This window comes from Rhopalosiphum maidis, chromosome 2 (assembly GCF_003676215.2).
Source record: "Rhopalosiphum maidis isolate BTI-1 chromosome 2, ASM367621v3, whole genome shotgun sequence".
Taxonomy (NCBI): Eukaryota; Metazoa; Arthropoda; class Insecta; order Hemiptera; family Aphididae; genus Rhopalosiphum; species Rhopalosiphum maidis.
In genome coordinates this window covers 51,931,735-51,947,734 of record NC_040878.1, presented here as the reverse complement: position 1 = coordinate 51,947,734, position 16,000 = coordinate 51,931,735, and the positions used below count along the sequence as shown (strand labels likewise).

Here is a 16,000-nt window from a genome sequence, read left to right as displayed (position 1 = left end):
TTAAATCCGTGGTGATGTGACACCCATACGTCTGTCTGGGTTGCCGAGGTCTGTAATCGGATATGATGGCTATATCGCATCTGAAGTGTATACGCGGACACGACGTCTGCGTGAACCAGTTTTAACAATAATATTATTTGGTCGGAATACACCGCGGTGCGATTGCGCGCTCAAGTGGTCGTTCCCGTTTCTCCGAAAAATTGAAGATTTGCTGACGAAAAAAAAAATGTCAGCGCGTACATCCCGCCGAGAGACGACCATACATATTATTATTATACCGATTGAAGAAGTCTTCCGTAGCGGTGGCATGTCGACCTTGACGATCCGATCGATGTTTCGGTTCGATCATCCCACGATTTATTCGCGACGTACAGGTATTATAAGAGCCCACTCATAAGACGAGTTTTGAAACTTGTATAAAAATAAACAATTAAGTTGTGGTTTCCAATTTGGCGAATCAATTATTTTGGCCCCTCCCCGCCAACTCTAGTTTTTACTCAGTTACGCTACTGGTAACAGTCGTAGGACATCGTCGCCCTCTGCGCCGAATCGTAATTACGTATATCTTAGATATAATTTAATGTATTGTATGCGCGCGGTAACGTGCGCGCCACGCGTTGTTCGCGGATGTATATTATAAGAAATGTGATATATAGTATCGTCGGCACCGATCGCAGCTCATAATATATTATTATATTAACATAATTGTAATAATTGTGTCGTGTCAGTGGGTCACCGCCGCCGCGATGATGTGGGAACATAATGGATATAATATATTATTCTTATTCATCTATATAGGTCTATCTATATCTATATAATAATCCGATCACACGGCTGCGGACGATATGTATTATATTTATATATATATATATATTTGTGGGAGCCCCCGTTGACGTCTACATCGAGGCCCGCCGACCAGACGTGCGGTGTATACGATATATGATGATGTGCGTATAATGTTATATTATATAGATAGAGGTGTATTGTATGTATATGACTGTGTGCAAAACGTCATTATAATAACATATATATGTATATACATACATATAATCTTCGTTGCAGCGTACGCTTGCAGAATATCGATTGACCCGTCGCGTGTATTATACTCATATTATATAGGTACTGGGAGAGTGATGGTAGCTGCTTTATATATTGTGCCTGTTTGTAGTATTATTATAATGTTTAACAACGTCTTAGAAGCCGTGAATGGCGATATGCAATGACCCGGTGGTGAGGCGACTAATTAATATTATAAAAATCAAAAGTGTAGTATGCTCAATATTATAACTATGTATACTACAATTTATGTATATTACACTAAAATGTCAATGGTTTTTAAACTCATAGTAGGTACTTATAGAGAAGCCCATTAACGAATTTAGTATTTTATATATGCATGATATTGTTATGAGTTACGATATTGCTTTTAAAATTATAAAATTCCATGCTCGCGGAACCGTAAACATCGATGTTATCCGTTATTGTTAGATTCATCAAATCTAGTGGTGGCAGGATTTTCAAAAACTTCTTAGCCATTTGTGTAGCTTTTTATGTATGCTATAAATATTATATTTTAAATTGTTAATACGTAAATAAAGTAACTATGAAATAGACCATAATAATTTTACAAAAATATACTAAAAAATAATAATAACTAATAGTATATTTTAATATTAAATGAGATATTTAATTCAAAATATAGTTCTCCCATTATTTTATTAACATTGTTAGAGAACAGCTTAAGCGCCTTTGACATTTTAATTTAGACAGTAATAGACACTGAAAAGTTTTCAGTTGAAGTTTCAACCGGTTGAATGTTTTAAAATCTCACAAAAATGTTAGAACTCTTAAACTTTCAAGTAACATATTATCTTGTTATGACCGAAAGAAATCATTTGGTAGAGTGATTCTTGCGTTTGTGTAAGTTGCGAAGAAGTGCAATTTCGAGAAGGCCGAAATTACCACGGGAGACGACGGCGTGCAATAAGAATATAGCGTGTTCCTGCAAACCAGTAGTAACCCGAGATGGTGGGTCGACGAATCCCGTTAGTATACGACGCGTACTTACGTTCTCCGGTTTTGTCAGTCGTTATCATTAAACTACACGAAACCACCGTATTATAAATTAATTTAACATTATAATAATATGTACACTTTATTTTATTTTGGCTTTTTTCCGTTTCTCTCTAACATTATGTCTCACGAGAATTTAAATTACACGTATCCGGCCACTACAACTACATAATATTACAACCAGTTTCGCAGTACTTTTCAAGATCAACAATGAAAATTGTAAATATTCTCTATATTACAGCCTATTATTGTTAGTTTAAGGATTTTCAACCATTTATAGGCACGTTAACATGTTAATGAATTTAATTCAAAGTTTATACAATTTATTACAATATTATAATAGTTATTTAATGGTTAATAGTAAAAATAATACAGCGCATGCGCCTGGATTCACTCAATTAGTATTTAAAATACTCTCAAACTATTGAAAATTCATTTTTGCAAGTAGATGGGTTTTAGTATGGTACATTTTTTGAGAAATACTGAAAAATGAATTTGTAATATTGTTTAATTTTTAATTAAGAACTACAATAGTTACTAACTTATTACTTTTCGTATCAATTTTTTCACTTTTTAACCCATAAATATTACTACGTTGCCAGCTACTGCGTTTTATGTCGAAAAGTACCCTTTATATTAATTCGAGAATAAAAACAATATACATACTTCATACTGCATGCGATATGTATCGCGTTAAAACTAAAACAGGTCTGATAATTGAAATTCAGCCAAAAAATCGTTATATTTATTACAACCGGTTTAAACGCACATTTTCATCATGTATTTTTTGGACCGTATCAGCGCAAAAATAAACTGCTAACTTACACGACTCACTTATGTTTTATACATTTACAACTTATTGATTTTGAAAATCTTTTAATGATTTTCGCTGTTTATCGTGCAAAAAAAAATTGTATTTCATTAATCAATTTCGATTTATTTGAATTTCAAATTAGTCCCGATCAACACTAAAATTGATAGTAATAATTAAGCTGTCTGTGCATGGGTATACACAAGTACACAAATAGACAAATGACCACGAAAATACATTAAGATTTTTTAGTATTTTTATCGTTGTTAATTTTCAATTGATTCTTTTTTTTACATTTTAAAATAAGAAGGCGAGTTTCTAATTTCATATTCCATAATAATTTTTTTGAGAAGATTTCGTTTTGATTTTCAAGCCCGAATAATTAATTAATAACAACTCTTAATGAGTAAAAATTTAAATGGCCGTTAAAATATAAAAGAACGACCCTGTACATATTATTATTGTGATACCCCATGTTGATGCATATTTTATGTTTTAATCGTCGGGTTGAGCGCGTATTAATGGGTTTTTCGAAACATAATAATACGCATAACATAATATTTGTCCTTATAAATATACGTGCAGCAGTATATTATGTATAATACCTATCTATTATAATTTCGTACGTCGCCTTAAGACAATTGTATCCACTAATAGGACGGCATAGATGTACACGTATATAGCGTTCGTTTGCGTTCGATTTACATACAAATAATAACAATAATAATGCAACTTAGGAGGACGTTATATTATTATTATTATAGAAGCCGCGTGTTGTTGGATTGTCATTATCATTAACCGTTGCCAAAAGGAAACTATACACAGGAATATAAACAGGTTTCGTACACGCCGCGATCGTCTACATTTCTGCAGTACTTTTCGACGTTGCTGGTTGATATTTAATATTGTTATTACTTGATGACTACATACATAATATAATACATTTTTTTAAATATATAATACGCGTACATCTCAAAACATATGTACATGGTACCTATTACAATACCACTTTATTACGATTTGACGTACGTAATAACTTTTGAATTTTATGTTTACAAAATATATTGTACGCTTGTGTTTTTTGCACTTAGATTATTGGTGTCCAGTGTGGTGGTATATATAATTTATACAAATATTTTGATCTGCTTGAAATATATTAGCATACGATTTTAAGTTCTCATTAGTGATGTTTAAATAATATTCAAGGTTGAATTAATTCAATAATATTATATTATTATTATAACATAATAAAAGTTTATTTATTATTTATAAATTTATAATGATTACAATTGTTATCGAGGAGATTGTCCAAAGTAATAATTATATTGTACGTTTTGATTTCATATTGAGTATAGTGTAATACAATATCTTATATTATTCGCATTACCAATCATATTATATTATGATCGGAACAATAATTTGAACACAATCGATAACTTAGTACAACATAGCTCAATATTTGAATTGGTACACAAAAGTTATGAACAACTCAGGATATAGGTAGGTTTATATGACCCGGTAGATATTATTATAATAATAAAACAGGTAACGAATTAATGATAACTAAGTACGTATGCGATCTCAGTGACGTGTTAGAATTAATTATAATATTATAATTTATATTCCGATAAAATTGTTTTTAGTTTAAATAAATTCAAATTCAGATGATTTTCGTTTTTAATTATTAACACATTATGCTGATAAATACATAATATTATTATATGATACATAAATACTAGTATTAATCTAATCCAAAAGTTAATCATCATTCTTCTATAGCTAAAATGCTACATATATATATATATATAATTTGGAACGTATCTTTTATCAAATGTGTAATGTTTATTAAATATACATTTGTTTAAGGTGAAAATCAATGATATTTCGCATAAAACAAATACGCACCCTCTTTCGTCGCAAACCTGTGAGAGTTGTATACGAATTGATATTGCGGATTTTAACCAAGATAGTTCATACAGCCGTTCTAGGGGTCTTAGAATCCGCACAACGACCGCGAACACAATGTGCGGATGTGTGCATTTTACAGGGGGGAGAGAGAGAGAGAGAGAATGTGAACAAAATGAAAAAAACCACATATGAATGATAATGGTCGTGTGATATAATTTTAATGAAGAAGACAGCTCGCAATTATATTTGTTGTTATTTGGACCATTGTTGTTCGTGTCTGCGCGCGCGCACTCGCGCGCGTGTACGTATATCTGTATATGTGTTTGTGTCTGTGTTGTCGGAGACTAAGGTGATGGATAATAAAAGAAAACCGGCAGTAGTATAGTGTTTTTTTGTGTATGTCTCTTGTGAGTATTCGCTGCACGATGAGCGATTCAAGTATATGTATATATATATATTATACATAATATATATACCGAAAACCCAGGGGTCCCGGAGGCCCTCTCAAGCTCTCTATCTCTCTCTTTCGGTTTTTGTATCTATATATATATATACATATATATATTACAATTACACGTCACACAAGGTCAGTGACCATACATTTTATTTGCCACGTCTAGAGACCAGGCGAATATAATAAAATTGTGTACATCGCAAACGCGCAGGTCGGGAGACGAAACGATATAGTCGATAAAGGTATAATGTATATGTATAATAAACGTTGTAGTCAGTTGTCAAATACAATTGTTTTACCTTCTCGCTGTTATATTCTCTCACCCAAAGCCATGCTTAGGGAGGTGCAGAGTAAAAAAGTGCTCTAGGGGGACAGATTGATAGATGGATTTTTAATTTGATCTGTCTTTAATATTTTTAAGTTATTAATTTAGATGTAATTTTATTAAGAAATATATATTTTCTACATCTATATCCTATTTTAAAATTATTTCACGGCTATCAAAATAAGAATTTGGATAAAATCCCTACATGCTACAACATGTTGTATATATAACCATATATGCTATTTTTAATTTTTTGATGCCATATTTATATAAAAAAATTTCCATCGCCTTGTTTTATTCATTTATTTTGATTTTAGTTTTTTTCTTTGCTGCAGTTGTCTATTCAATTTTAAACTCTACAATAGCTATTGTAGATTTTGAATGAAACATATATTGTATTATAGCGGTATATAAAGCATTCCATGATATCAATGATATCATATATAATATAATGTATTAAATCGATGTCCTAGTATTTATTTTAAGAATTTCTAGAGAAAAATAATTATTTATATATGATTGAAAAACATAAAAGAACGACTAACCATATTATATACATAAATACTGTAAATGCGTTAAACCTATAGAATAATATGAATATAGTATACAAATCGAAATATATTTTATAGTGTTCGAGCATTTACAAAAAGTGAAATATTTCGTTAATATCTAATATAACAAGACGAGACCACACAAAATGTCCAATTAAGAGCTTATTTAGGACACCATTCGCAATTTTCTTCTAATCGAACTGAAAATCCTAATCATATTATCATTAAACTCAATAATAATATAATACACGGGGGCGTATTTGACCATCGACGTCGATGAAACCACGAGATATATCTAAAAGCGCATCGTGTGACGTAATAATTAAACTAGAAATGGCATTATCGTCGAAAGCCACGGAATATCACAAGCAACCGCCAACGTATTCGTTCTAGTTATTTACATCGTTCATGGGCGAACAGCTACAAAATTAAATACATAATATACACAAATATGATATACCAACACTGTTCAACGCACAACATGAGCTTTGCACGCTTATCAATATTAATACAAATACAACCTATAACAACTATTGATACGGTTTGCATTCATATCTCGAGAATAAAAATAACCGAGAAAACCTTTAAATCTGCACTGCGTCGTATTTATAATAATGGTTAGGTATGTTAGTGTCATCGTTGTCTGTATACCTATAGGTAATTATTTGCCACTTTTTTTTCGCAATGATTCTACGTCGCAGGGTCATCTCAGTGGCATGTACACAATACGCTTAATAGGTACATTGTGAGCATGCCACTCGCGAACTGTAACCGTAATTATTGCCACCGCCACCGACTGACGATAATGCAAGACGCGAATATAATAGAAAAGAGATGACCATATTATGTACATGATCCGAACACGATTTCACGAACGCCGAACGGTTAAGCGCAGGCACAAGTGCACAGCGCACCGTCCACACCGAACACCTAACCTATGATTATATTATTTTATGAACAACGAATGTGTATGTGAATAATTCGAGATTTCGTGTACCACTCTACTGTCGAGGCAAAACCGATTATATTGAAGACATATTTAAACGATAAAAATAGAAACAACGCGTGAATCATATTATTATTTACCCCGGAAGCGGTCTCGTGCAACTAATTATGGCGCGCATCACGCACCTTCCGAGCTTGTCCACAAAGTGATATTATTATATTATTTATTTAATATTTGTATGTTCAAGTCTCAAGATGATATCGATTTCATTATATCAATCGATCGAAATTGCATGTATAGTATACACGACATACGTACCTGTATGACTATATACGCTTCGGTATTGTAACCGTGTAATGTTCTAAAATAATCGGACGATTTCATTAAGTCTTTGTTACAAAATATAAATTTTATTTTCCAAAATATATTTTCAATAAATCTTATGAAGTCATACACCTCTATGCCATGCGTATAATAACCATATACTATACAATATACGTGAAATAATAAAATATGAAAACCAATTTTCACAGGAGAAAAAAAACACTTGTAGCGGCTGCTTTTGACACAAAGATCGTTAGTTTGCACAATCCCGTCACAACTCTCCTAGTAGGTTTTTATAGAATATTATTTATACGAATCGCGTTTGTTGCACATCAATTCGGTTTTTTTTTCACCGCCCAAAAGTCAGTACGTAATTTTTTTCGTGTAAAATTGATCGTAACTAATCGTTAAACTGTACACAATAATAATAATAATATTAATGTAATGTATGTAATGTAATATGATATATAAATATGGATCGACAGACGGTAGCGGTGTGAGGTCGAAGGCCTCGGCGAAGACGGTGTTTGCGAAAATCGTACGAGTTTTTTTCGTCCCCGCGATGCAATTCGCAAACGTTTTTAAACCATATTATCGTTATTATCATATATATCATATATATCATATATATATAATTGTGCTGCTGCCGCATCAGAAAACCTTGAATTTGCCACCGGGCACCGGCCTTTGGCCGAATCGATTCGGTCAAACAGAAATCTCGGCATAACGATTATAATAATATCATACAATATGTTGTTGTTTATTATTATCATCGAGTGAATTATCACGAATCGCACGTACCTAGTATATGATATAGATACGTTTTCATGAAAATGTCAGGTGTCCGTCGGTCAATAACCGGATCGCGGTGTAATTTGTATTACTAATATGGCGTTTTAGGCCGCCAACCGTCGACGCATATCGTTCCGTGGGTGACGTAGTGCAGCTGATGGGAACGTATATGTATTAGGTACGTGTGTGATGGCGGTAGTGAAACGCCGACGATGACCGACCCGGCCTAGACGGACGGCCGCGCTCAATGGGTCAAGGCGGATCGAGACGTGAATTCGTAAATCGTCCCAGGAATCCGAACGGCAGCCTGGCGTGCGCTGGAGTCGTATCACTTCGGATTTCTCATGTATTATTATACTATGATATCCGACGACACATCCGTTTATTGTAGGTGAAGAATGACAATTATTGTTATATTCGTTCGATTTCTATTTTCTCCGCGGTCGTGTCGGCCGACCTACCGGCTTATGCGTTGCTGTACACAATATACCTATAATAATATAATACAATATCATCGATTTGGCTGGTGACTTTGACGAACGATCGCCGTGCTTAAAACAATATAATACACGTCGTATTATATACGACACTATAACCGCCGGCCGCCGTCCCGTCGGGACACCTGCAGCAGCAGACGAGAGAATCCGGTAAATTTAATCGGATATACCACCTGAATATAATACACTCATATTATTCGAAAACAACGAAATTATATGGTAAGATGCGACTGCTACAGTGTCCTATTGAAATCACTGAGACAATAGTCTATTCGCACAAACTTGTCAGATCGGGTCATCTCCGCGTCTGACGTCGCAAACAAAATATACTATTATTTTTGTTATCGTTATACCGCAGCAGTATGATACGTGTACAAAATCATCGTTCGATAGTCTTAAAATTATTCCAATATGATCGATCATGCATACCTACGTTTCATTTTTTAATTTTAACATATTATATTACGTTAACGTCGTGTTACAGTTATATATAAGATCCTCGATATCGTAGTGCATTTAAGCAGCCATTAAACAACAATATTTTTACGATACGTATCGCGTTTAATTTTTTTATTTTTTATACTCACACTAATAAAATCGCACTAAGCACTCATATGCAACGGTATAATCAATATAAATACCCTAATTATACTGTCATATAAACTTTTTCGAATTCAAAATACACGAACATACTTGTTGCCATTATTATACTCGTACATTTATACGTGTTCAGCAAACATTATATTTTATACGATATAATATTATTATGCAATTAGTACTTAGTATAATGTTTGAATTTTTTTTTTTTTTTACATAAATTGCAATCGCGCGCTGCACTTAATGAGATAAACATTGCGCCTCTTATTGTGAAACGCATTGTACAATGATTCGTCGCCACGTGACCTTAATGCAACTTCGCGTCAACGCTATATATACGTAGGTTTAGTATTTATGAATAAAGTATACTGTTTGCTAAATCGCATGCGTAAATATATACTTGTGATGACAAGCGAATAAGTATATACTATTTGAGGTATTGAACACCATAATCACGGTTGTAACAATGGTAAGAAATGTTTTTGCCGTTCGATCCGAAATCAAAACCCCGGCCGCAAGAGACGATCACGTTAGAAGTAAACTGACCGAGGGCAAAGAATAATTAATAAATTCGTGTACATACGACGTGTATGATATTATATTGTATTATACATACATTACCTACAGAGCTTATAATCCGAACCGGACACAATGACATTTGTCTGAAAGGCGGCCAAAAATTCCTGCGCGTTAACAATAATAATAATAATAATAATAATATGTGCGTAGTGCGTACAACTCGAGCCAATTGCTGGAGAATCGCACGATGTATTGTAAAATATTTTGTGCCAAAAGTCTTGGCCTAAACCATTCGATGCTGCGTGAAAATATCCCGGAGACGCACGATACGCATTATATAATTTTCAATCAACAACGAAATGACTACCCGTTAATTTTTAACAATATTTGTCCTATGCGGATAATGGGATTGCATTTCTATTATATATACGTTTGTTTACTATGTACAGGTACTATATTTTGGTCTTTTTAAGTACATTTCTGCAACTTCGGCTGCATTACAATTCTAGAACTGCAGATATTTATCTTAACATTGCATTTTTATTATATACTGTAACATCGTAAGCTGTACATGTCTTATTACGTATTAATCGATAAATGTTAATTCTTACATCACAAACACTTCTTGCATTACATATTTTCGTATTGTTTGGTATAAATACCAATAAAACAATAAATTGCCTGATAATTAAACTATCGTAAAAATATTAAACTTGCAATTCTCAAAGTTTAGTAACGCCCGGAGAATACCAAACCTACACATTGAAAAATATAAAACGATCAATTCGCATAGGTAGGTAATAATATTTCGGTTGTTGTAATATTCATACTCCGTCTAATTAAGACTCAATAAGAATAGCGTAGTACGGTAGCCGCAAACTCGCGTGTAATGTAATTATTATAAATACATAGTATATAATATTAAGTGTGTTCGCCCAGTCATTGCGTAACGCACGTATATACCTATATTTTACAACATACCAATGTAGTTATTATTGAAACAGTTAAATATATTATATTATATTATATTATTGTAAACGTTTCTCGGAAACTAAAATACGCACTGTTACCTGTTACACGCGCGTAATACGGTTGTCGCCACATGTAAAAATCTATGATATTTTAATTTGAGTAGGTACATATAAACAAATTACGAAATACATTTTTACGATTATCATGCGCACAACTCGAGGTGGCCGACACGCAACCGCCGCGGCGAAGGTATGCGTAAAAATAATAATAATTCATTATGTTTAATTATATATATATATATTATATTACAATGACGACTATTATAGTGTATTAGTGTATAACCACTCCGGTTTACGTTCGTCCGCTAAATAGCGACATAAATGAATTTCGTGAGCACAGTCTATAAACTGTAGTCGGGTGCTCATTATTTGGCATAGAGGTCATACTGTAGAATATATATATATATATATATGTATATATGATACAGGTAATATATTATAAATTGCAAATTTTGATTTCAAAGCGTAATCTACCTGAATAAATCCGATTGTATCATCTTCGTTTTAATAATTTATTGTCTGCATGTGCAGATACGAGTACTTCCCGGAGACGCGTAAGAGGCAGGATGGGATCTGTTTTCGTGTGATAATTATAATATAGCGTCTGTGATTCGTGCAACCTAATATTGTATTATGTATATTATAGTGACGACGTTTTGAAGGGCGCTATATGCTGTGAGTGTGCAAATCGTAAAACGCTGTTCTCGCCGCGATTTCCATCGGGTGTGACCCCTATACCCGGCGACCTTAACCTCTGCGAACACCATAATCCCATTTCGACGATGGGTAATAATAATACGTTGGAAACATGATTTCTTCTTCTACCTCTTCTTTTACGACTCGCGACGCACGAAAATAATAAGAATCGAAGCTGAATTGAAAAAAATCCGGGTTGAAGATGAGAAAAATAAAATGAATAAATAATAATGTCCACCCGAAGGTCTTCCGGTTTTAATCTTAAATTATCGAAATATAATAAATATTTCGCTAAACACGACCGACAAATATGTATATAGCTGGTAAATATATAACGACGTAGTGTGGCTAAACAAGTTTACATAATATTTTATTATATACAGGGTACCTCTAAAAAAATTTTCGCGACTGTAAATTTAAAAAAACGATTTTTATTATTTTCAACATAAAATTCAAAATTATTAATTTCCTTTAATCCTTTAAAAACGAATAGCAACGGAAGTCTGAAAGTTTAAACAGAATTATGAATAACATTTTATTCGGTTTCATTGATATCGATATGGGTGATCGAATATAAACATTGAAATCGCAATAATGAATATCTTTAGCAAATCAATACCAATTACTAGCTGTATATCCTTGTATCTATATGTTTAAATATAATTATATTATAATATTATTGTAAATTGATTTAAACATAGGTAAACTGAATGTATTTCGAGGGAAATATTAGAAACACTTTTCAAATTAGTTTATTATACACATATACAATTATTGAATTATATAAAATAATTATAAATTATTCTGAAATTTTATTATTATAATTTATAATAATATGTTTAACATTGTACTTATTATGATGTAACACAAATAATGTAGTTAGACCAACCTTGGGTAGTCAGTTTTTCGTCTAGGTATCAAACTATAATCAAAAACCTACAGACAAAATATTATTAAATAAAAATATTTTCCTAGTTCCTTTGTCGTTTTAAAAAATAACTCGTTATCCTACAGTCAGAATATAATATCGTATTTTTCAATGTGCAATAGGTTTATTGCGCATCACAATATTATATTGTAGTAGTAATCTTAGTAGTCTTTACATATACTAAATGAATCTTAAAATGTAATATAATATTAGTCTTCAAATAATAATATAATAATGGCAGAGAAAAGAACTTTAACATTTTATAAACATCGCTTAGTCTTGATGCACACTGAACATACCGTGTGTGGTAAATAAAGTCGTCGCCGGTAGTTGTCTGTACTCGTTACGTATGCAAAACGGGTGATTATCATTAAACTATTCTTCGACAGGTACATACGTCATAAGAAAATAGTAGTCGTCGATACGACAATAATGATGATGGTGATAATATTACAGCAGGTACCTATAGGTATACGCGCGATTTTATAATAAACGAACTCGCTGGCCGACAGCCAGTCCGTCTCGACCGATATTATATTCATGTATATAGTATAATATATTGGATTCGTGATTATAAGTATAACGAAATCACAATATATATCATCATTATTTTGCCGTTCGTCGTATAGTTTACGATCCGTATTAAAATATTATCGTTGTTATTAATGCACGCAAGTACGTCGCTTTATTATATTGTAGAGTATATAATTACCATATATATATATATATAAATATAACATTATATTAGCATAGCTTAAATCGACAGTCTCGTAATATATTATATGCTATAATAATGGTATGATTGTAAATTACAATATACATACATTGTACATTCGTAGAGTCTTATTGCAGGTATACATTATTAATTCGATTTTCAGTTAACCACATGCTATCTTTGAAATGTATGCTATGGCGATATATTGGCGTTAATATTTCGACGCGATTTATCCACGAAAGAATAGTATTCTGATTCTGTTTTGTTTTCTGTTCTACACACGTATTTTTTTCCTGAAAACGATTTCGCTTTCCGTCCTGCGCCACGCCGGACGTGAACGCGACCCATCGTTAAATAGTATATTACAATGTATAACCATAGACAGTTAAGTCGTAGCTGCACGCTTGGCAGTCGAATTTATCGGTAAAAACAATTGCTTGACAACGATTAATGAAAAGCGAATTAATACATTGGACACCGCCAATATTCATCCGCAGAATTTGAAACGTCATGATAATCTCATAAAGAACGTACAATCTTCGTCATTTCTGTAATCATATATGTCACTACGTCGCGTCGATTAATCGCCAGAGTGGTAGATGACATACGACGTTTTCACTAGAAATATTACAATAAATCTCACCACCACCGTTGCGCAACGCCCGGTAAATAATGAATAATAATTATAGTATTTAATAACATATTATGACATCCCGGCTCAGGAATCGATGATTATTGTTAAATATCACGTTGAAACAGTTCGTATGGTTATGCATAATGTGTACTGCTATACAGCTATAGTAATAATCGTAATTCGTAAGGCAATATGTACACCGCGATTATTATTATTATGGTAGAAAAGTGTAATCATTGTATTATTAAATCTTAAACCCGGAACGACAATATTATATCGTTTTATGTCTGTGTTATGCATATCATGTGCGAGCTTCGAAAGTAAAAAAAGAAAATAAAATCATAAAACTCAAACTTAGGTATTAATTATCGATGTATGCAGTATATAAGTAGTACCGATATATTAATATTTTATCATTACCAATTTACACGCGTGACGTTTAACAATAATATATTATGTATATGAAGGAATATTATTACGTCGTTTGCTTTAATATTGAAAATAAAAAACATTTTTTTTTTGAAACCGATTTTAAGATTGTCGTTTTAATGGTGTGCATTTCTTGTTTGTTTCAGAATACCGGAAGTGCGTCTATACAAAAGCTGTTTCGGTAAGTCTTGTATAGTAATATGTTGTGATAACAACATACCTAATATAATATTATAATAGTTCTAACATAACAAAATAATGAACCGTGATTCTGTCTGTACAAAGTATACATGTACACGGTGCGTACCTATAGAAGTGTATTATATTGTGCAGTGTACCACCCGTATGCGTTGTAACACGTATAATATATGACATTATAGTGTTTGATGTTGCGAAAACTGTGTCAAATGACTGGCTCGATAGGTATACATCATTACATTTAGGCCGATCAGATCGATTTTCCGTATTCTCTATACCTATATTGTATACTTATACGCGGGCCCACATGCTGCATCCGTCCGTCGAGTTCGATGGCGACGGAAGCGGTGTAGGTACACAATATACATATCGTACAGCTCCGACGCGTCTTTAATTCGATAAACATATTATAATAATGGTATAATGACACGCGGGTATTATTAATATTATCATCGACGAGAGAGTGTGGGCCACATTAAACTTGTGAAATTATCGGCGCGATGGCGGGTTGTTGAACCTGACGCGAGCTAGTAGTCTTCTTCTCCCGCGACTCCGCAGCATCACACTCGCACACACATTGTATGCCGCCGCGGCCAATGTGCACAAAGCGTTTGTTCGCAATTATTACAATAGAATACCGTAATGGCAATATATTATATTATATATATAGGCGATTATATCGAATACGCTTAAACTCGTCACTCGTGTTACTTATTATATTAACCCGTTGCCGCCGCAGAGAATAAGCTTACCGTGCAGCGTTCGCACAGTTTCGTAGACGGTTATATCGAAAAACGACCGGTTCTCTTGGGGGGTGGTTGTCCAAGTCGTCGCTTCCACTACATTTGGCCGAGAAAATGTACGAACATCTCACCGAAATGCGTGTCAACAACTCTATATCGACCTGCTGTCGTAGCGATTATTAGTTTTCTTTTAAACATTTTACTCTGAATATTATAATGTGTGCACGTTAGTTCTAGGAACTAAATTAAAAACTGTTGTACATTTTATGGACAGTATAAATTTATTATTGATTTATTCAAAAGATATTACCTGTTACGGCAATAAAAATGCGCAGCATTGGTACAAATATATTTTCCACTAAGCAATACAATCTAATTGATTATTACGTATAGCACCATATTTTTCGAATTCCGTAAAAATTTAATCGGTAGACTATAATAGAATTTACGTAGGTACGTATGTATACCAATTGCTTGTTATCAATTCACTCTGTGGAGTTCACATGATATAGTTTATAATAATTATTGATCGGTGTAATTCGCACATATACGCATTTCACATTTTTAACTAACTGTCCGACGAACAAATGTTTTCATTATTTTCGTTTTATGTCTGCAGTAGCTATACTAGTATTTCTATACTATAGAGTACTATATTATATTTTATTAATAAAGAAATAATGGTATGTATTACCCGTGTACACGCGTCCTTCGGCTTCTGCAATATTATGCATTATCATAATAATATTATCTCAGTAAATATTTTTTCTCCTAAAAATCCATTCCTCTTCTTTTGTGCATCCTCCACCTCTCCTCATAACTGCCGTCA

General features: G+C 32.9%; 1 protein-coding gene across 1 annotated transcript in view; it reads left to right on the top strand.

The window, feature by feature from the left end:
- LOC113554671 (putative uncharacterized protein DDB_G0282133) overlaps positions 1 to 16,000 on the top strand; it is a 63,466-nt gene that overhangs the window by 8,714 nt on the left and 38,752 nt on the right. Inside the window, 1 exon segment of the mRNA XM_026958623.1 lies at positions 14,377 to 14,411. The gene's annotated coding sequence lies outside the window, so the exon portion shown is untranslated.